Here is a 24,306-nt window from a genome sequence, read left to right on the forward strand (position 1 = left end):
GGGCAAGTTCAGCAGAACATATATCTCCAAAATGCAAATTGTCTGCTACATGAGAATTTCAAAAGAAACTGTGACAATTCAAACCAGCAAGTGAGTTTTAACCACTAATTTCTTTCTTTACTATGTGGAATACATAAGTACTCCAGCCATAGCAATTCCACCAGGTTTGATTTCAGCAGTTTTCACAGGGATGAAAAATGTTGTATAAACAAGTCCTCAAAATGTTGGAGCAGAGAGAGCCATGGACACAATATCCCACAAATTGAAGATATTCACTTTAAGGTTCACAGCTCCTGGGCTCCTGCTAGTGAATCAGCAAAGGCAAAGCCCAGTAAATAAATAAACTGAAAGCAAAGTGCTCTTCCAACTCCCTTTCAAAATAATGTTGCCTGGCTGCAGCTCTCTCTCCATGCTAGACTTCCACCACAGATCAGTGCTTTGTCAGCTTGTCACTGTTTGAAGCACTGTCATTTTAAATTATATGACAGTCACAAGGAAAGTACCTGATGTGTCCAAATGATGAACCACCATCTCCTGCCAAAAACAATAAAGTGGCAACACTTATTTTCTGCTGGGTAAACCTCTTCATTTCTGCATTACAGAAGGCTTCTCTCAAAGCTGAAAAATGGCACCTTAGCAGCCCCAGAACATTTGCAATCTTGAGATCCTCCCCTTTCTGTGCTCAGCCAGGTCTAAAAATCTGATGGGAGTGGAACTGCTGAAAGTTTTAATGTCAATATTTTTTCCAGCACTGCTTCCAAGTCATTCATGGCTATTTAGCACATACCTCACAGAACTGAGCAGGGCACCATCTGCAAACGTGGTACAGATTATACAGACTGCAAATAAACAGGTGTTTGTCTCATCATCCCACTGACCATTTGAGAGATGCCTGGAACAGCAGCAGCCCATCACTGCAAGCAGGCTTGGTCCCAGGGACTCTTAAAAGTGAGGAATGAGGAACATGTGCTCCAAGTGTGGGCAAAAGGCATGATTTTATCCCAGAGCACAAGATCTTAAAAGCATACTATTGGGTCAGGCTGAAGCAAACACACAAACCCACTGAAATATTCAAGTACTCATTAGCATAAATGCAAACTGGAGCGAAACACTTCAAAAGCTGATAGTGCCAGGGGGTTTTACAGGCATTACTACAAGATTTTGTTTCATCCAAGCTTTTCTTTTATCGTTATTATCTGAACATGCAACATGTCCTTGAGTTATTTCTCTTTATTTTAAAAATGGTGTTAAAATGCTTTTGCTTAACTAGCACTTATAAATCTTTCTACATCAGCCAACCAGAGCTTTGTTGCATGTGTTGCAGGAGGTTATTGATGCCAAATTCCTCTGCAGCTTGTGTGGCTGCAGGTGAGTGTGGTGGAAGCAGCCACTGAGAAGCCAGGATGCCCTGGTCCTGCGCCAGGATCCACACTCAACCTGGAAAATGCAACCTGCCTCTGTGACTTGTTACTCTTAGGCCATGTTGGCTCCTGGCCCCTTGTCACAGGTCAGAGTTGGGTCTTCCTTGGGGACCGTGACCACCAGCTCCCTTCTGCCCTAGAAGATGTAAGTTCAGAATTTTGGGTGGGTAATTCTGTGAATGGCCCTTCCAGCTAGAATTGTTGAGCACAAGGAATGGTTCTCTTTCCTTTCTCTGTTCAATTAAGTGTATGTGAATTAGTTCAGCTACAAGAGATCACTTCAGACAAAAGTCTGAATTTTTCAAATACAAAAAATATTTTTAAAAGCAAACCACTTTGCGATATTGTGGGCATTTGTCTATCATAGTATACAGTTTGGTTAAAAAAAAAATCCAAGGAGATCTACTCTGAAAGGATTTGCACAATTTATGATCCCTCAAGTGCTCACTTCTTGTGATAATTTATTTGTGGGGAATTTTGGAAGGAATTTGAGATGGGACTTTTGAGTTGATTTTTGATGATGTAGTTTATTTTTCTTATCTCCTACATAAGTAGGAAGGGTGAGTTTGGCTCACACTGTTACAGTGTGGGTCAGAAGGTCACTAGACTCTTAGTTACAAGACTTTTTAAGGAGTTATTGACTAATAAAACACTGCCAACAAAGAATTTAAGTTTTTGACTTAATCTTTAAATATTTTGTCTTATGAACTTATGTTACAGTGTAAGCTTTCTTAATTAATCACATTATGACACAAAATTACAGTACTGAATTGTAATCTCGTTTACTTTTGTAATTTTTTTTAATATTTTAAACTCTAAAACTTTAAACTTTCTTTTACTTAGCTTAACGTGTCTCTGCTTTAAACTATAAATCTACATTCCCACTTAACACTTAAGTACTTAAGTTTGGAAGCTTTTTTTAAGGTTTTAGATTGAATCCTGTGTTTAATTTTAAGCTTTGGCTTACAGGCCTAAAGTTCTGAGAGTTCTTTGCATTTTGGATTCCAACAACTTCTAAAAAAATACCTTTTTAAATTCGTCCCCTCTTCTCCTCTGCAAAGGGGCACATCCTGCTCCTTTTGGAAAGGTGGATGCAGCATTTCCCCAGTCACCAGCTGAGCAGGGTGACAGGCAACACTTGCAGCCCCAGACTTTCTGACAGAGCTTCCCCTGGAGATGGTGTTCTGCCACTTCACCAGCTGGGGGGATTTCCTCTTCCAAAGGCCTTCAGCTCCTCAGCTGCAAAAATAAATGAAATCATTTCAAAAGTTCAGGCAGCTTCAAGGAGCTGGATGAAATGGGTTGTGCCATGCTCTGTGCCATCATGCTATAAATTGCTGCTTACAAACAATGATGGTCTTGTCTGCCAGGTTACAGTGAAAATAAAACTGAGGCAGGATCCTGACTCAATTCAGGTTTCCAGACATCATTTATTATCATTTTATAATTTCTAATTTCCCACTCTAATTTCCCAAGCCATTTTAGAGTTTGTTTTTTTTTTTTTTTTTCCCTTCGGACATCTGGTATTTCTTTATCTCAACTTGCAGAAGTAATTCCTTTAAGAGGTATTAAAGCAGGACACTTATTTTTTTCCCCAGCATTACTGTTCACTAGAGTAAACAAGAAGCCTTCTGCAGTTTTGTGGAGTCTTTCAGCATTAGCAGTTAAGTAACAAACATTAAAAAAATATGGTTTAAGGTGGACAGCAGTGGTGAAACAAGCAGTGCTTTTCCTGTTGCCAGTTCATTCAGCTGAAGAATCAAAAAAAAAAAAAAAAAAAAAGAAATCTAAAAAGCCCCAAACAACCTAACTTGCTGTATTTCAGTCAGGAAATAGAAAATCATTTCTTCCTCCAACACCAGCTCAGAATCAGTTTATTGGAAATTTAAAGATGCTTTAACAACAACAACAACAATAATTGAGTAACATGTTTTGACTCGCATTCCCTTTGAAGAGGGGGGTTTTTTATGCCTGGTCAGGAAAGCAGAAAGTAATGACTGTTCCATGACTTACCCAGAGCATCTTCAAACAGTAATTTTCCAATTGACAAATTTTTTTCTTATTTTTTAAATCAAATCCTAATCCAACTAAAAGCATGTTTCCTTGAAATGCATACTGCTCCATTACTAAAGAAACATGCAATAATGTAATCCAAATAAAGCCTGCCAGGACACCACATGAAACAGTAAAACCTCCAAAGAAATAATCCTCAAACCCCCACAAACCCTTTTAAACCTGATGCTGCACTGTATTAGTCACTGGACATTTCTGAATGAGGTCACAAGTTCCCAAATCATTAGAGAACCAGCCTCCAAAACACCTTCTGCAGTTCATAAACAACTCAAAAGAATGATTTGGGTATCTTGAGGCTTTTCCTTGGGGAACAGAGGGTGTTACCATGTTGGGAAGCCTGCACACCGTGAGCATCCTCAGAACAGCTGGGGGAAGGGTTACTGGTACAAAACCACAAGCTTAATTTGTGGAATCAGGGGATGGGAGAGGTGAAAAGAACCCTCACTTGGGTGGAGTGTTCTAGTGAAACCTCAGCTTCTCAGTAGGAAAAATTGTTGACATTAATATATTTATTCATTTGACCATAGTCCAAGCAGAGTCTAAGGGCACACACACAAAACAGAAGGTGCAAACACAATTTTGAATAATCTTTTTTGGCTTACTGATCAGACAACTAGAAAAGCTCCTTTTTGGAAGGGAACCAGGAAAGCCATAGGATGGACTGGTTTAAGGGGTTTTTTTAAAACAAAATTTTAACAGTTATCAGCAATTTACTTTTGCCTCAAACAGAATGTATAAAAAGGTTTTCCCTCTAAGAGGTTTCCATATATGCAAATAGTAACCTAAATGTAAGCATATTCATGACTTTCTAAAGTTTGTATGAATTACCAAGCTTTATCTTTACATTTTTCATTTTGAAGCTATAAAAAGATATTCTGTAGTTTTTCACACTATCTCTATGCCTGAAGATGTCTGCACAGAAACCAAATTTGAGAGATCTGGGATGAATTTTAGACAGTTCTCCAATACTGAGATTCTTCTGCATTCACACACAAATAGTGTGACACTTCAAATGCCACCAGAACTGACTGGAACAGAGCAAGAAGAAACAAGAAATTCAAATGCAATAACTTTTGGATTTTTAATTTTTTTTTTTTTTTTACTTAGACATCATATCAAGCTTAGTATACCTTTCAGATAATAAAAAACCATTTCTAGCCCAGAACCCCAAGCTTATGTGTTCATTTTCACTTTTATAAAGGTAAAGAATCCCCAGTCAAATATATCAAAGAGTAGTAAAGAATTTAAATAAAAAATTTAACCCTCTACTGCACATATTTTCACTTTCAATATCCTCCTGTATTGTTTCCGGAAGTTAGATATGATAAGATAGAGGAACATTAAACTTGCCTTTTGTCTCTCTGGACTGCTCTGCTCATTTCATCACTTTTGAAAGATTATAGATTTCGGCATGGTATGTCATTAGAATTTGTCTTTAAATCAGAATGTGTCATGCTCTTTCCTGAAAAATTAGAGGCCCTTTCAGCATCCCTCCTTTTAGCTAAAAATAAACTATTCACATAACAGCAATCAAATCCCCTCTCAGTTGTCATCTTGATAAATTAAACAACTTGACTTACTTCAGCTTATCAGTAAAAAAAGAGCTTTCTGTGGCTTTGAAAATGTCCATGTGGTTTTCCAGTTCTTGGATTTTTATTTCCAAGATGGGGATATCAAAGCAAGTCTGAGCATGTCAGTAGCAGAGTATTAAGACACGCATTGATTTTCAATTTTGCCACGCCTGTTAGATGAAGGATGTTAGAGAGGATGAATTCTGCACCAGGTCTGGGAGCAGAATTCTCAGGCTGATAAACGTTAAGCAGCACAAAAGCTTGCACAGTATTACAAATTCAAGGTCCACTTGAATTCACTGTATTTTAGTGCCCTTTACCTACCTTTCTCACTTATCAGCTTTGCCTTAGTTTCTCTATCTGTGTATAAACCACTTGGTCTGGTTTACCAGAGAATTTATGTGAGTTACTGTTGAGAGGAAATAATAAAAACCAAAAATGATGAGTCTAGTAAAATATAAGTTTGAAATTGTAATTCAAGTCATGCTTGCCAGATAGTCCATTAACATTTTCTAAGCTGACAAGGTACTGTTGCTTTTACAAAGCACTAGGATTGATTTAAAACTCTGCTGACTGAGCTGGTATTCACTACTCACTCAAACCCACTCTGGAGATATAACTGGCATGTCAGATTTAGTACCCTCAGATAAAAAGAGAGAGCAAATGGTTTTATTGTTGGTATAACCATCACACCACTGACATTTTTCATTACAACATTACAAATTTAGCTGAGGAGAAGAATTGACAGAGGAGACTAATAACTGAATTCTTTCTTCCAGCTGAGTACCCTTGCCTTTAAAGTGTTAATACATCTCTGTTTAAAAAGATATAAAACTAATGGGGAAAGGTCCCCAGTTTCTGTATTCAGAATGTCTCTGGAGCCAGAATGCCATGGATATTAAAAGGTTTGGGGTTGGACAGTCACTGCTGGAGGGTCAGCACAGCAGGACAAAATGTCCTTCCACCCCCTTTTTAAGCTGCAGGGCAAGTCCTCTCTTGCTTTATCTCGAGGTGTTTACCAGCTATTAACCTAAAAGTGGATGTAATTTCTCAGTCTGTAATTACCAATGGTGACTAAACCTGATCAGGCACCATCCTGTCAGCTGTCTGGAATTACAGATGCAAGGCACCTCTCCCTCTCTCCAGTCATGACAATTCATTAGTTCTGCTGTTTGAGAGCAGCTGTACTATTTGCTGCGAGGTAATTTATTCAGATTCCCTCAGAAATATTGCTGAAACGTGGGAAGAGGAGTGATTTGATGAGGCTGTGTATTTACTGTCAGATAACACAGGTTGGATCTGTGGTCAGAAGTGATGGGAGATTATGTTTCATGAGAAAAAGTGCCCTTTTTAAGGCAAAAAGTTGAATAAATTCCATGAGGCAAAGGACAAAACGCTTTAACATGTCAGTCATGTCTCACAGTGTTATCCACAAAACGCCCCTAAAATTGTACACGTGAAGTTCATTAAAATTTTCCCTTTCTGTCACAGCTTATTGAAGCATTCTTCTAAAAAGCCTCTGATTTAGTCAAAGCTGATCAAAGTATGAGAACATGCAAAATGCTCTGCTTGATTAGTGAGCAGGGTGGGACAAGTAAAATTCATCAGACTTAATTGCCAAGCTAAAACGGAGGAATTCAGAATTTAGGGATTTAACTTGTGCTCAGAAAAATAACATCAGTGTATGTCTTCTGAAAAAACCTGGAACAAACACACAACACTTGTATAACCCAGTGTAAAACTTGTGTCTCTTCTCTAGCCCCAGTGATAATGCCCAGCCCTGCACATGGCAAAGCTTGGGGAAGACCCTTGGGGAGGAACTTTCATTTTACTTCCCATTAATACTACACCAGCAGAGCAGTCACACCAAAATGGACCCAAAGTCAATCTGTAAACATCTCACTTTTGTTTCATTGGAATAATATTTGCCATATTTCTTTCATATATACATTATATAACCACAGCCCCCACGACTGACTGGAACTGAGGATGCTCAGCTGCTTATGATGCCAAATTTTCCTATGGATTTGACTTAGCCTTTCACCCAGCTTTAGCATTCAAATATATCCACACGTTGAGCACACTGATACGTTTCCAGCAATGAAATGTCAAAAACACTGACAACCTCTTCAAGGTCTTAAATCCAATATCCTGTGGCCTCACTGACTTCTGGATTTTAATTTGCTATCCCACTGCACAGTAATTTCTGGTTATCTCTGTCACAGTCTTAAGCACATCTCAAGATGAAATTTTGGCAGGTTGTCATGTTTGTTAAAAACAGGTGCTCTGACTTTTTGCAGCTGGGTTTTTTTTTTCCTATCTGTTCTTTGAAACTGGGCTCTGTGTGTGTGTGAACCATCTCTGACCATCTGAATATGTAGACCTTTTAATCCCCATTTTCATACATACATGCACAGACATTAATTTGAATCAGGGAAAGCAGGATGAAATACTAATAAAGGAGGAGTTGTTAGGCATGACATTTCATTTATGGATGTAGCTGAGAAGATTAATGTCTGAGCCAGCAGCCTGTCCATTACCACTTTCCACTGCTGAGGAGCAACATCATATGTAACAACTCACTCCTCACTGAGCACCAGAAATTCTCACTTGCCAGATCATTCTCTTGCCCACAATTTGTCTATGCAATACTATTAATTAAACCATGAAGACCAGATTATTTTCAGTGAGGAATTCTGCATGATCCTTTTCCAGGGCAAATGAGAAAATCAATGCACTCAAACATTTGTGTATTTTCTCTTGATTAATACTTTAAACTTCTTTCATGTGTGACTTACCTGAAGGAAGGTCTGCTCCCCAGGACTCTGCTCACTGAAAGAAAAACTCAAAGCAAAGGAATGCACCTGTAAGCTGGATTCAACTAAAGATTGATCTAATTCCCTTTGAGCACTTTATGTGGCAAGGGGTGGTTTTAAAGTCTGGTCCCATTTTATAATGAAGTTTTTGCTTCATAATACAGAAAGCTACTTTTGGCTGGATACACTGAGAAAAATTATAAACTCATTCTTACCACTATTTCACCTGGCCCAGTAGCAAGAACTGAGAAGCAAATGCTAAGAGTGAAAACAAAGTGAATTTCACAGAAAATACTGCATGGATAGCTTAGATAATAAATGCTTTTACAAATAATTATCCATAATCTAGAAAGAGTATGGAATAACACAGCAAAGGCTTTGAATGGAATCAGTTATGGCTGAAACACCTTCCTTCAAAGTAGCTCTCCTCTTCTGAAACCATCCTGTAAATTCCATAAGGATGGCTGTAAGCAGAGAGCCCAGCAGTTCTGATTAGAAACCAGCAGGGCAACGAGGAACTGTGCTAGCAGGAGCTTCATTTGTTCTGATTACCAGGACATAGGCCTTATACAGGCCTTAACTTGTGCACAGGGAGGAAAAAACCAAACCAAACCAGCAGACTGGGTAGAGAACAACCCTATTGCCCCCCACCCCTCCACATTCAGGCACCTAAAGATAAATCTAGTTAAGTAGTTGGAGAAGAGAAAGAGAAACATTAGAGGAATCACACAGAATCACAGATACTTTGATTGGAAGGAACCTTAAATCTCATCCAATTCCAATCTCCTGCCATGGGCAGGGAGACCTTCCACTAGACCAGGTTATTCAAATTTCTATTCAGGCTTGCCTTGAACACTTGTAAGAAGCCACAACTTCTCTGGGCAGCCTGCGCCAGTGCCCCACCGCCCTCTGAATAAAGAATTTCTGCCTAATATCTAATCTGAAGCTGCCTTTTCTCATTTTAAAGGTATTACTCCTTTTAGGAGAAGGGAGAATATTGGTGAAAGTATAAGCAGATTTGTTTCCAGACATCATTTCCAGAATGATTATTCTACAACTGAGTTAGGAACTGATCCTCAGTGGCTTGGGTCCCTTTTATTCTCCAACCTCTCTATTCACACTGCTAAATTAATTTCTTGCTTCTAATATAAAATTGGAAAATATACTTTTTAGGGGAAAAATCATTATATATCAAGTACAACACTTGGAAATGAAGAAAAATCCATTTTCTAATGTCTTTTAAACAGGGTGATACCTTTGAATTTTACCTCAGGAGAGCATTTTAACAGATCTAAAAGGGGGAAAATAAAAAAAAAGCATTGCCTAAGTTGCCTAGCACAAAGGGGGATATCCCTAAGAAAAGTATTTATTTCCACACCAGATTAGAGGGAAAACAAAGCTAAGCAGATTATGATATGACACACCTGTGGGTGTGAAAAAGGGAACATTAAAAGAAGATTGTATTTTTTCCCCATGAATGCAAATAGATTCCTAGCAATAGTTTTGATGCTGTCTTGTGTTTAAAAAAAAAATTCCTGCTGTAAGTGCAGAGATCAAGGGTATTTTTTAACACCTCAGAGAAGAAATTCCTTGCCTGTCCTAGGTGATCCCCAGAACAGTAACCATGTACCAGCACAGGAAGTGTTATCCCAGTAATCTGAGCTCCTCCACAATTTCACACGTGCATCATGTATACAGCAAGATTGGCAGGAAAAACCCAACCCTTCTTAACTCCAATCCATGCAACCTCTGAAATTCATCATTTATGAAACCTCTGAAATTCAGAGGTGTTAGACATGTTCAGTCACTGTCAACGACTTCATTCCTTTACTGTGGATGCTGTTCAAAAGACAGTGAGAAAATCCACCGTGCTCAAAATACAACAGATTTGTTTGCACTACTCAGCTAGGAGTAAAAAGGCCATCCCTGCTTTTATCAAATGCTGCCTTTATTTCCAGCAATATTTTGTGTCTTTTAAGTACCTAAGTACTTGACTAAACACTTTTCTACCATCTATCACAGATCAGTATCACAAAACTTCTTGACACCCTTTACATTTTTCAGAAGGGGAAGCTTCACACTGGACTAGCTTGACTTGGGAAAGTGTTACTATGGAAAATCACTGGAGAATGATTTTGTTGGCAGTGAAAAATAGGTTCCCTGAGCTTCTCTCTTCGAGGAAAGCACTGGCTGCCACCAGCAGGTATTTCAGCACACAGCTTTCCCCCCTCCTCACAGTCCCATCCTTTCTGCAACTCCAAAATGTCACACACTCGGCAGAAACTTAACATCTGCCTCGTTTCTTGTTACTGGAATTGTCTCTGGTAACAAAATAGAAACTCAAAGCCAATTTTTCCACCAGGAGTATCTGTCATCACCTTGGACTTCACATGCAATGCACTTGGAAAATGCAGGGTAAGGTGTCTGACATGCAGGGTGCTTCACCATAAAAATCTCTTTTTTTTTCTGCCATGCCTATTGTGCTGAACAGAAAATGAGGTGTTTGTGCTGAAATAGAATGTGCTTGTTAGTGGATAGGGATAACATGCTAAACAGCTCCCTGGAGCATTAAAGAGAGAAGAAAAATGATGATCTCAGGGAAGAAGCAATATCGCAGGGAAAACACAAAGCAACACCTGAAGAACCATACCTTCAAATATTTTTTATAAATTGATGCTCTACTGGAATTAAGGAGGCTAAGGAAATCTCTGCTCCTCACCTCACACCTGCACATAAGGATGAGCAGTTCAGATGTGGAGTGACTATGCTGGGACTGTGCTGGCAGCCTTCTGATCACAAAGAGCATATCCAACATTAAGAACCACAAAAAAACATATCCAAAATTAAGTTTCTACCATTCAAATAATGTGGCAGAAGCAAAGATGCAGTGCTCTCTTTAAAATCCAATTTTCATAGAAAGACAACATTCATTACTTTTAACAAAACGTGGTATAGACAGATCAGCACAACTACAAAATACTACTAACAGCATCTGGTACTAGCCATGAGAATTGTCCTTGAAAAGAAATACCTGGAGGTTAAATGCAAAAATGCAGCCCAATACAGTTTGTGAAGTATAATCAAAACTCAGTGTGTGTGACTGATGCCCCTGCAATACACCTCTACCTACATCCAATCTGAGACAAGTTATCTTGGTGCCTTCAGAGGACTCATTCTCTTCATATTCTTAAAGAAATTTAAAATTCCAGAACTGGAAACTTACACTTGTCTGAAAACATTGCATCAAGAGCCCTGACCAAAACCAAGGCCACAGCTTTTTACAATTTTCTGTACCTGCTGCCCCATGCAGAGGACAACTCACCTGCAGCTCTGAGACACTCCTGTGCCACCCTGCAGTCACCTCTGGGTTTGATATCCCTTCAGGGGAAGGAAGGCTCACCTCCAAGAGTCATCCCTCAGCCAAGCTTTTCAAGTTACCTGATTATGACCATTATTATTGCTACAGCTCCTTCATGTAAGAATTACAAAGTACTTCAATAAACAATTCTGGTTAATAAAAAAGAAAGGGGAAATTTAATTTTTTGGTGTTTTTTTTTTTTTTTTTGCTAATCAAGCCATCAGGTTCTCTTAAGACGCAGGTGTCATTCTCATTCCTGCTGTCGGCTTCCTGAGTGATCGTGAGGAAATTATTTGTGTTCTTTGTGCTTTAGCTCTCTGTTCATTAAACTGAGATAACAGCACTTCCTTTCCCTGACCTTTTGTGCGTTTTCTCTGAAGTCTATTGTAAATTTTACTGGGCATGTACTGTATCTTATCATGTGAAAATTCAGTATCTATTAAAACCTTCATTTCAGTTGGAATCTCAACAGCTAGAGAGGAAATAATAACATACAGACATTTCAGGTGGAACAAATGTGTAACTTATTAATTTCTTTTAAAATACAATGTGCTCCAGCTGGGAAGTTTTAAGGTGAATGACAGTATAAAATAGATATTTTAATTCTGTGCTTTGTAATGCCACATCCTCTTACAGGCATCCAGTATTAATGTGGAAATCCCTCTCAGAATATAAAAATATTACTTCTAGCAACCCAAGTAGCATTGATTACCCCATGTATCCTTTTTAAACCCTTCATTTTATAGGCTGAAAGTTATTTTTAAGACTTAATCTTGAAGAAAGGGATCTTTGATACAGCCAAAATCCTCTAAAACAAAGACAATAGACAATGAATATTTAATAGATGACCAACTATTATCTCAGGATTGATCTGCTAAAAAGCCCTCCAAAAAAAAAAAAAAAAAAAAAAAAAAAAAACACAAACCACAAAATGCCCAGATCTCCCAAACCACCCCTAAAAATCAAAGCAAACAAAAGCAGAAACAGAACAAAGTGTCCTGACTGTGGTTAGAAATGCTCAGCATCACTTCTGAGACTTAATTTTCTCGAGGAGAGGCCAGCAGAGATGGTGTCCTGACACCTTCCCTCCTCAAGTGGCTGAATCCCAATGCCAAGTGCCAGGATTCCTGGGATCAGATGGAAAATTCCCTTCACTGACAGATTTTGACCACAGAACAAGGTTTAATACACACCAAGAAATGAGCAAGGATGATGGCAAACCCCAGGCTGACCCCTGTCTTTAAGCACTTTATTTTGCTGTATTTCAGACCTAGTGATACACAGAAGGCCACTGGAAAGCTGCACCTTCAGGATCACGAACCTGATGGATTAAATATTCTTTGGCATTGACTTGTACGACTGAAAAAATAAAAATACTCTGAGTAAAACTAAGTCAGGAGGATGAAAAGGAATTTTTTCTGACAATAGTCCTTTCCTGTCCTACCCTGCTAAGCTTAATAAGGAAAATCTTTTTTTTTTCCCCACCTCTCCTCTCAGAAAATAGACTCATCATTTCCTTTTGCTTTGTTGCTCTTGTTTTCACCTTTGCCTGGAGTCAATCTTGATATGAAAGGCTTTTCAGATGCATCCACAGAAGTCAGCAGTGCTACACTACATAGTACAAAACCAGCTGCAGTAAATTGATTTTAGTGTTATCCCTTATTTCTATAGTTTAATAAAAAAAATATTTTCTCTGACCACTTTTATTAAGGATAAAACACAGAGATAAAGAGCAAGGGGATGCACAGGCTGCAGTGTCTGCAATGCTGGATTGTACCATGCAATCTTCATGTGCTGCGCTTCAGATTTGTGGTTATTTAAAACTGAACTTTAAGGTTATTTCTTCTAAAATATGAAGTTGCACCAAAAAAGGTTCCCATTTCTGTTGCCAGCAGGCACAATTTTCATAAGAAGTAAAAGGGATTTGAATTTCTGAAGAACTTCTACTCCTTTGTAAGGCAATAGTTTTGCCTATTATTTTGTGTGGAAAATTACCTGATTTTTTTTAAAGGTCTGTTTCAAATTACAAGTTTGTCTGCAATCACCTTCTAGTTTAGAAGTAAATCATAAAGAAGTGCTAAAAGTCTTTTAATATTTTCACATAATAAATCCTAGAACCACAGAATGATTTGGGTTGGAAGTGACTAAAAATCTTGTAGTTCCAATCCCTCTGCTGTGGGCAGGGATGCCAGTAATTAATGCCAGTAAAGTTCATTAATGTAACAGCAGCAGGGCTAATGCAGCTTTATACAACTGGCTGGTGTCTTCAGTATGGATCTCCTGGAGCCTGCAATCTGCACAGTACTGAAACTCATAAACTGGAAAGACCTGCAAATACTTAACTAGAAAAATAATCAATAAAGATCTATGGACTTGAAAATGGAGGAATAATATAAGTTTTTCTGGGCAGAAAAAGCGTCAATGATATGCAGATAGAAAAGCATTATTCAAAGACAAGACACTTGGGAAATAAATCTGTTTACATCTCTACGTGCCTGTTTTTCTGCTACAAAAATAATTGTAATCTCTATTGTCTCTAGGTGCCTCATACAGTCAGGAAAATATAAAGAGCATGCTAAAATTAGAAACTACTACCAGTAATAAATCCATTGTCTTTGTAACCAAAATGAAGTCACAAAACCACCTCCAGTTCCACATATCCCACCCTGCCCGCCTCCTCTCCCCTTCCTGAGAAAGCTCCATGTCTAACCAGCTTCTAGGAGGTAAAACCAAAAAACCACCAGGTACATCACTCATTGCCCATCACTCATTTATATTTTAACAATGGGAAATGTCCTTCAACCCAAACCAAGGAGACAGCAAATATCTGGAGTAAAGAGCTCTTTTTTTTTTTTTTTTTCAATATGGCAGCTATCCTAAAAACAAAGATCAGAGCTGCACAATGAGAGGCAGAAAAGGTCTCGCTCAAAAAATGTGGAAGAACTTTAGCTTTCAGTTAAAAAACCCTTGAAGCATTAGAAAAAGTGGGAAAAACACCCAAACAAACAACTGAACAGGTAAATTAGTTAACTAATAAGGAATAAAACTCCCAGTTAGCACATTGGGAATGCCTGAGAGAGGGGGTCTACTGGAAACAGTATTTTGGGAAAAGGAAAATGTTCTGGAAGTGTGCAAGACAGGGCCTAAGGCTAAGAACTGACAGCTAATTAGTTATAAACTTGTAAATGAATATGACAGCAAAGAATGTTATTGTGATTTTACACCCTATTAATAAAGACTTTATTCTATGGACAACACAGCTAATTAAATGTCTTCCATTGACAACTTCCATCAAACCCAAATTTACCATATTGCACCTGATGCAAACCCAGACAGATAGAGAAAAACTGAAAGGAGTTCTGGGCAGAGGGAAAAAAAAAAGCATTGCCAATTCCATGCGAAGGAACATTTCAAAAACTTTAATTAGGGGGTTGGACAAGATGTGCCTTCAGCCTCAGTCTGTTATTCTGCAATTCTCAATTGTTCAGACAGCTCAAGAGACACAAATAACAGACAGAAAACGCAGAGCACAGACAGAAGGTACATTTCACACACTAAAACTGTACTTTGGGATAGGGAAACAGCCTGAAAAGACAGAGTTTGTGTGAGTGAATGCAACACTGAGACAGGCACTGTCAGTCAGGGGAGTCCTGCACCCCACTGAGACTTCTGTGAGGTCTGTTTGACAAAAGATATCAAAATTCCATTTAAATATGTGTTGTTCTCATTGGAACATCTTGGGGAAAATTCAGAAGCTTTTCTATAACTCACTCTCAATTAGGAGGGGGTCAATATTGCTTTCCCAGGATCAAGGGGCAGGAAATACAAATTTTCTTCATGCTTAAGCTCAGTTCATAACCAACTCCTATAATCACCCTGTGGTGTGATCCCCGTGCAAACCACTTTAAATCAGAAACATCTGTTTCAAGAATTGTCACAAGCACACAGTTGGGAATTGCACAGAATTTTCATGGCAAGCTTAATAATTACTTGGCCTTCTTTCCATATTCTTTATTGTTTCTCTGTATTGGGTGGGGAAAGGAAATAATCTGATCAGGTACCATTGCATGCGTTCAAGGAAATAAAAATCATTCCTGCACAGAATCCCTGTTTGTTGCTAATCCACCCAGGGAAAGAATATCCCCATTTCTTTGCATTATGAAGAAAAGACAGATAAAGGAGAAAAAAACTTACTAGCTATTCAGGCATTTGTCATAGTTGTAAAATATTTGTCCTTCAGGGGATATTCCTGAATGGCTTGTCTTGGCAATAGTCTGGAATGTGAGGGGACTTAGCTACTTGGCAGTTTTCATATTTCTTTCCCAATTTTGTATTTTTTTCAGCCCTAATTTTCCCCTGTAAAATGACAAAAACTAATCACGTGTTTTGTTTTTTTTTTTTAAATAATGTTCTGTATACTTAAATAGATATATGTCTGAGTGTGTATATATATATATATATATATATATATATATACACACACACACATGTGTGTGTGTGTGTGTGCACAGACTTACAATAATTCACTTAGCAGTCAAACAAGTCCTCAACATCTTTACATTGGCTTAAGGAAAGAAATGATAAAAGTCAGTGATGATTGCAACTTCAAATGGAGGACACACAGCCAGTTGAGTTCATTACCAACAGAGTCATCTGTAGAAAGGTTTTCAGGCATCACAGGTAGCAGTAGTGCAAACATCTGCTTTCCCCCAAGAAAGCCTTGTTTAATAAATATTAACCCATTTCATACAGATCTGTTTAGATTTCACTGGACTGTGAGGAAATTTTCATGATCCACTCAGACATAAGAAATCCATATGTAAAACTGAAGTGATATCAGCTGACAATCTTATTTATAATGAAGGTTGCAGTATCATGTCAATATTAAGAAACTAATTTCTCACTCTATTTCCCCCTGCAATTTTTTGAGATTTAACCGATCATTCCTGAGCTTTAATTTTGAGCTCCGCTGAACTGTTGTTGATGTTCCATTTCAAAAAGGCAAAAAAAAAAGAAAAAGAAGAAAGAACATGTGTGAACTGGAGTCTTTCTCCTGCAGCCAAATGTTGCAACTGATTCAGCCTTCCAACCAGCCCTCAAATGGTGACTTACAATCTTTGTTGGATAAGAGATCAACACTAACCCTGATTTTTTCTTGACTAAAAAGCCACCATCGTGAATGGAAAGACCAAGCTCGTGACCATGGGTGTAAGCATTGCTTTGTACTTATATTTTACATGCATTTGGTGTACATGCAAGAAATGTATTTAGGCTATTCATCCCTCAAAGCACACTCTTGGGAGAGTGGGATTAAGAAGTTAGAGTTTGGAGAAGAAATAACATTTAGTTTTATCTGCTATATCGGATTTGCATCTTAGAAAGATGCTTATTCTCCAGTCTACTTTTCTTAAAAGGTGGACATGCTTAAGGTTTTTGCTAGAAGGTTTTTTGCCTAAGGTTTTTGCTAGTTTTTTGGCATGCTTAAGGTTTTTGATAGAATCTTCAAAGTAGGTAGCTACAAAAATCCCAGCCACATCACAAATCACTGTTGATTACTGGTTACCATATCTCAGTAAAACTGAGTTTAAATGTAAGCTGCAGAATGAGTTTTTGCAGGCAAGATATCATCAGAATCACCTCACACAAAATTACTCATTTAAAAAATGCCATTAGAGAGGGATAAGGTTATGGTTAGAAGAAATAAAATAGTTCTGCAATGGCAATCAACCCGTTTTTGTTCTAGACCCCAAATTCTCATATACCTATATAGATAAAATAATAAATCTCTTTAGCTTTATTGTAAGACTGTTTGAATATTGCCTTACAGAGGTACTTATGAAGCATTTTTATGATTATCAGAATAATTTTAAAGCTGTATTTTTATGTACTTGTAGCACAGCCTTACTAATCCCATTAAGAGCATCCTCTTTCTGCAATGCCAGTGATTTGAGCTCTCTTAATGAAACGAGTCAGCTCTTCAGCTCTGAGGCCCTTTTCATCACATCACACACCATCAAAAGTTTTCTACAAGAACTAAACAGCTGGAGAAGGAAGGGAATTCTACATTTCCCTGATTTTAGATGTAGAGGTTTGGATACCATGAAGTCAAGCAGGAAGCACCCAAGCACGAATATACAGAATCCGTCACGCCCTGTTTCAAACAATGTGGATTTTTAGCCCAACGCCACAGAATTAAAACAAGGGCAGTGTGACAGTACAGGATACATTAGAACAATAGAAGCAGAATGACAGACTTGCAGAAGGGTGAGGAATATTTAACTAAGATGCAGAAAATATTATGTTGGAGCAGCACATACATTAGTTCCCCGGTGGAGCTGTAATCATTTCCAGTGTATAGTTTTGTTTCTTTCCCCACAAACTTATATGTTGTTTTTCAAGGTCAGATATTTTTCCTCCTTAAAATGCAATCAAAATGCCTACATTGTTTATAGTTAATGGCTTCTGGAAGACTAGCAATATTTTAAGCTTACATGACATGTTCCTCTTGCTCTCAGCCAAAGGCCTATCACCTTTTCCATTCCTTCAACATTACAATTTAATTACTGTGGAAACTACATATGCAAGCTGCATTTATTAATAAATACAAATCAAAATGTCTAAAGTAAATTATTGATATGCTATATTATCTCAGCTTTTCTGTGGAAGTCCTCATAAAAATAACTTTAGTTTTGACAGTCTGACTTCCAAGATTTTATATTACAGCTCTCGGTAGGACACAATTGTTCATAGATATGTTAGCCTTTAAATAAATTGTCTTTAAGCAAATGTAATGTCTCTGACACCAATCCATGCACATCCATATTTTGAAGGTTATATTTTAAATTGCAACCGTTTTGTGTATTTACTTGCACTGAAAAGGTTTAGATATTTAGAGATATTCTGGAAGGAAAATACAGAAGACAGACACAGATATAATTTAAGATTATATCTATAGTATATAATTAATATGCATAAATTATATATAAAATTATAATTTTTATAGAATGTTAATTATTTTTATATATGATCCCAGCAGCTGCCAGAACACCACAGCTGGCAACATCCCTAACTTCATATACACCCCACAGCAATGCTGTGTGCATGTGAGCTTCCAGATCCTACTCAGATTCCTGCCACTTCCCTGTACAGCTTCATACCCTAAAGATACCAGGACCATCATCCTGCAAATAAAGTATTAGGTGCCCAACATAAACATGCCAGTGAATTTTTTTACCTTTTTAAACAACCTTCTCAAGTAATTCTAGCATCTCCCTGAACAGTCCCCATGCAGGATTAAGCCAGCTAACCATATCTGTCAGAGGAATTTATGTGTCACCAGCAGTGCCCCGTCACCACAGAGAAACGATTACTGGAAAGAATCTAAATCACTGTTAGAGCAATCTCAAAGTACAATGTTGTAATTACAATTTGAATTTCAAATAGAGAATACAGGGAACGATACATCCTCTCTGGGCCAACTTCTGCTAGCCTTGCTGCCTTCAATTTTTGTGAGGTTTTTTATTAGAAAATAGTATTTTCCATTATTTTTATAACACATTGACACACTGCAAATGCATTTCTACAAGCAGAATACACACTGCTATGAATACATTTACATTTACTCTGAATATTTAAAGAGGAAAGGCCTGGATATAATCACAGAAGAGTTATTTCTAACCTGTTACATTTTTGCATTTTATTTGTGCATTCCACTGGAGCTGAAAATCAGTGGGGAAATAAATCACCAGCACTTTCTGACTACACCTTCAGGCTCTGTCAATTTGCTTGAAATATATCAGATGATCCTGACTGGTAAGAAATAATACACCTGCTCTAACAAAAGATCTAATCCTCCTGTCCCTGCTCCCACTCCTCTGACAAGGCTGGGAGCAGGAGCCCGGCTCTCCATCCTTCCTCACATGTCCCCTCCCTCCATTTGAGCCAAGTTTAGTTTTGTCTGCGCTTTTTCTAGAAGCCCAACACACAAACTTCATTCTTCATGCACTGAAGGCCACTCAGAACTGTGGATCTTTACCTTGATATAGCAGAACAAATATTAAGGACATCAGTTGTTGCCCTCTCCTGGAAATATCTGAACTTCTGCATTGCACAGCTGCAATGCCATTGACTCAAATGAGAGATTAACAGCTGCCATTAATTGGAGCACAATTAACAAGGGTTTGATGAAGTGCAGTTCCTTGTGCCCTACCCTCCAGATTGCAGTGTTTAATGTGCTGAAGGTAAAATTGATCCTTCTCTACCTGGATATGTAAGAACTCCTGTGGCATAGGCTGATGGTGGATGGGTTATTTATCCTCCAGCAATCTAACTAGAGCAGGTATTTCTAGTTTCTAAAGAACAAAAGAAAGGGGGGGGCTTCCCTGTTCTACCATCAACCCTTGGATTTGGTGAGTTTTTTAAATTAAAGAGTTTTGTATTTAGGATCTTTGTCAAGATCATTTTTCACCCTAGCTCTTAAGACCTAAACCTTACCCAAGATGACTCTTAGTCCTTGAAAGACTGGTGATGTTTCCTCTCAAATTGGAATTGGTTTGAAGTAAAAAGTACTTGTGGCCAGGAATATTTAATGCCCAGCTATAATAAAGAATGCTTCTTTAAAGAAGAGTGTTTTTTCAAGGCACTTGATAATATGCTTTTTCCCAACTGTTACACAGACGTACCAAACACAGTGGCTACTGGGATGACCAAAACATTCCTCTGGAATCTCACTTTTGAGCAGAAATATTTATCTAGGAAAAGTGAATGGTAATCCTCATGACAGGTTTATTATTCACATTTCAAACTCCTCATAGCAACATACCAGCCTTCCTAATTAACAAACAAGCAATTCAGTTTCTCCAGTTAAAAACACAGATGTTACCAAGATCTGTTGGGAGATTTCCAGGCATGCTTTGTTCTGCCAGTTTTGCCATGTTCTTTCCCTAACTTTAAAGGCTTTCAGTTCTTTTCATTGTTTGGTGGTCTGGTGTTGGTTTTGTTTATTCATTTGGGGGATTTGTGATTTTGTTTGTTTCTACACAGTATCAGTTGCCTGTGCTCTGTCTTTACTTCTTTCCCTTACCCAAAAATTCAAGAAAATCTGTATATTTTTTTTTTCTCCCTGTGAATAAACAGATATTCTCTATTTCTCATATGCCTGATTTCTCATTAATCAAACTCAGGGGACACTCCATGATGCTCTCCTCCCCTGCCTTTTCCTTACCACACCCGTGCTGTTGATACTGAAGGACGTGCTAGCAATCTCCAGAATTCATTAACCAGCTTTAGCACCTTTTAATTATAACTACAGAGTAACCAACTATACTGCTAATGCTTCTTATTATTCCAACTACCTTCTCCAAACCGAGTTCCACATGCAAATGTGGTGAAGGAAACACAACAGCTCCACTGTCATTAGTACCCAGTGCAGCACACACGTTCCTGCACACTGCTAGTAACCCAGCCAGGGCTTCAACAGGGAGCCAGTAATTGTGTGATGTATGGATGTTAAATCCTGTGCCTGTTTGACCTTTTACAACTGTTCTGTAGTCAAACCACACCTGCAGCAGCTCTGAAGCATTTGATACAGGCTGTTCATACTTTGCACAGCCAAAATCTGTGTGTGTGGAGTCCAGGATATGCAACACACAGTGCAGCAGGTGTGTGACTTCAGTGTTGTCTGACACTGCACATCTGGTTTCCTTCTGGCATGTCCCTGTTGCACCTGCAATTTACACTAGTTCAGATATACACGGATATACATTATAGCTTATTCCAATGTATTTTGGAGCACAACACATGGATACAACGGGCAGGAGTGGCCCATGTTACTGACTTTGCAGTTTTATAATAAGGAAGCACATGCTGCATAGCTGAGATGCTAATGGGGTAACCACTCAGGGCTCACACACTCTTAAATCCACACTTGTGGTAGATAATGAATTAGTAACACAACCCAGAACTTCAAGCAGGAGCTGCTTTTGATCCTGAACTAATCAATACTTAGAGCACTTACACTCAGCATCCTCCAGGACTGGTATATTCCTTAGAAAGCCCTAATGGAAAACCAGTGGGAAGCACTAGACCATCTTCAATTTATGGCTAATCCCCAAAAGCCCAGCTACAACGTGATCTCTTTTAGAACACCCTCAGTACTGGAGATAGATTTTAGCTATCTTACAATGCAGCTGCACATTCCTGAACAACTTGCCCTAACCCTTCAATAGTTAAAGATGCAAGGAGAGAAGTCAAGAGGAATTTTGCAACAAAAGCTCAGCATGTGAGTAATGAACATTTTGACAGCTAGAGAACATGAAAGAAAGTAAAAAAGCCCACACAACTTGTGAGGTTGGCTTGTTCCCTCTCTTTAATTAACAAGGGTTAATTAAAAATGTGCCACTTAACTGGGAAATTTTGTGACACATAACCCCCCTGCACACACTGGCATGAATGGGAGCAAGACAGTCTGGGCTCACTGGATGAGAGCCAGCAAGGCAGAACATCTATCTCAGTAACACCCCCTGACCACAAGCAAAGCATGGTATAAAAACTGCATTATTTCCATTTTAGCTGCACTGACAGTGGTCCCCCTATGTGGATTTGGAATGACAACAGGGAAGCACTTGCCAGGCAGATATAACTCTTGAAATTAAAGCAGTGATAAACTTTGATATTTGTCACAAACAATATTGCAACCACAAAAGATGGATCAGTGTTCTAAGTCTGCCAAGATACCAGCTGGGCACAATGATTTTTCTGGTTTATTATCAACCTATTTAATCTGCAACACACCCTATTACCACCATACAATTCAAGAGCAACCTGGCCCAGAAAAACTTAGTACATTAAACCCCAAGAGGCTCTAAAGTATGTTTTCTCACCTGGAATAGTATTTCTCAATCCCAAATTTGATTCTATTCTAAATGATTCAATAGCACATTACTTCACCTAAAGCAAAGTGTCTATCCCATTCTTGCACAGAAACTCTTTAAATACCAAACTTCCCAGCAATATATTGAATATGTATTACATGCAAAGTTTTGTGAGAACTTCAAGTATCTTAAGAAACTCTATCAAGGAAAAAAAAACGCATCCAAGAAAAATCTGCTTTTACCTGTGCTTATAAAGATCCCTGAACAGTTATTTTGTATAGCTATTATATTTGTGGCACTTGAAGTCAATGTTCCAAAAAAATAAATTTGTACTTTTCCCTGAAAGTGATTACTTTTGCTCCAAGAAGAATTAGTTTTAAAACATCAGAAAAATACTAAATTTCTTATTTAAATATCCATTATCAGATAAAAAACCATATGGAACTCTCACTAGATCCCAGAATTTGTACAAGGGGGGTTTTGGAAAGTTAGAGTCACCTAAATACACACTCATGCAATCTCTCAAGGAAGTGTTTCTTAATCCTCAAGAAGATCCAAGACTTTCCAGATGGGTGCAATTGATTCTGGGATCTGGCCATTGTTACCTTAACTCACTCATTTCTGAACAGCCCTCATTGTTCCCACGTTTCTTGTTATTTGTTCATTCCACAAATATCCTATTAAAGTGGAATAATTTCCTGTAACCATCATTTTTAGATGAAAAAATTGTTTTCTTCACTTGAAAGATAATGTTTGTTAATGCTTGTATTATTTAGCAGGCATTTCACTTCAAGCATTTTTTCCCCCGATATTAGAATTTAATAACTTACAACCTTTAATGTACTTAGATGCATTTAATACAGAATGTGTATCATTTCCACAGTACTACAACCATCTTGGAGGAGGGGTGGTGTGGAAACCAAAATCATCAAAACCCAAACTAAATGAACCATAGGGCCTTAAAAGAAAGCCCTCCTGAAACCCTTTTGCAGGAGTCTGAATTTTTCTATTGCATGCAATAAAATTTACCAGAGATGAAGGAATGTCAACAAAGCAGGACAATATAAGAAATAAAAAGGGGAAATTAAAACTTAGTTAGAAGTAGTCAATTTAAAGCTTCAGGCTTCAAACGAGTTGTTTGTGCTTCCTGACCTCTATAACTCTTGGTATTCCACACCCCAATATGCTTTATTTACGCTGTGTGGTTTCTCTTTCCTACATCCAAATCTCTGACTTCATTCCCAGCAGTCAGACACAACACTGCAATGTCCCCATCCCGCCCCACAAACCATCACAGGTTTGACTGAGTTTAATTATTGCCTAAATATTTTACCAAGTGTTGTTTTTCAAGTGACTTCACTGCTGCTGGGGAGCACAAGCCTTGAGCAGATGCTGAGCAACGACTGACGTTACCAAACCCAGACCCCTGACCACCTGAACATTGTGCACTGACAACTTCAGTGGGATGGTAAATCTATTTTGCTTGATTCTAAACCTCCCTCACAGCCAGGCCCTTCCCTGACTGACACCTTTCCAAGAGTAGCAGCATGACAGCAAGGATTCTGGCTGTGCTGGAGGGCTGAGAAACCAGGGCTCTATGTGCTTGATTCCACTGCCACAAATTTGGGAGGTGTATGTGGAATACACTTTACCACTAAGAAGGCAACCACTTCCTAAAACCAGTACTTCCACACCCTGCCAGAAAGCCTAGTTTAGCGAGTCTAGCCCTATCCTACACCATTTTTAAAAGGAATGGTTCTGTGCCAGCCCATTACCCTTCATAGCTGAAGGGCCTTGAGCTGAAACAGTATCATTTATTTAGATCAGTATAATTTATTCATTACTCAGGAATATGTGATTTTATGAGCTGGCAATCAAAAGGAACCCAGGGATGCAATGCATATTCAAGAGCTGGCCTTCCTTGTCTCTGCCACATGGGAGAAATCCCACCCTGCCTACTCGAGGTCATGCTTTAGTGTTTGTGAGCAGGTGGAGAGAAAAGTGTGAGTGTGGAACCTCAACTTGCTTAGAAACTTAAATTGAAAAGATCTTCCATCCAGTCTCTAGGAGAATTTTGTTGTATCAGTCACAGCCTATGGAACAAGCCACTACAGAACAACATGCCACTCTCACCTCTCTGAAATCCTACTGTCTTACAACTTTTCCCTTATGGCTTTCTCCCTCTCCAGCAATATG

General features: G+C 38.4%; 1 long non-coding RNA gene across 2 annotated transcripts in view; it reads right to left on the minus strand.

Moving 5' to 3' along the window:
- Window positions 1-3,351: 3,351 nt before the first annotated feature.
- The window catches only part of LOC137477412 (uncharacterized), a 34,909-nt gene continuing 13,954 nt past the window's right edge, over window positions 3,352-24,306 (minus strand). Inside the window, exons 3-4 of one of the 2 annotated variants that reach the window (XR_011000984.1) lie at window positions 10,532-10,670; window positions 3,352-4,956 (exon numbers count right to left, since the gene is read on the minus strand). This is a non-coding gene — a long non-coding RNA (uncharacterized lncRNA). Of the gene's footprint in view, window positions 4,957-6,880; window positions 7,898-10,531; window positions 10,671-24,306 lie in introns of those variants that run through there. The other variant, XR_011000985.1, reaches the window with a different exon arrangement.

The sequence above is a fragment of the Anomalospiza imberbis genome, chromosome 7 (assembly GCF_031753505.1).
Source record: "Anomalospiza imberbis isolate Cuckoo-Finch-1a 21T00152 chromosome 7, ASM3175350v1, whole genome shotgun sequence".
Taxonomy (NCBI): Eukaryota; Metazoa; Chordata; class Aves; order Passeriformes; family Viduidae; genus Anomalospiza; species Anomalospiza imberbis.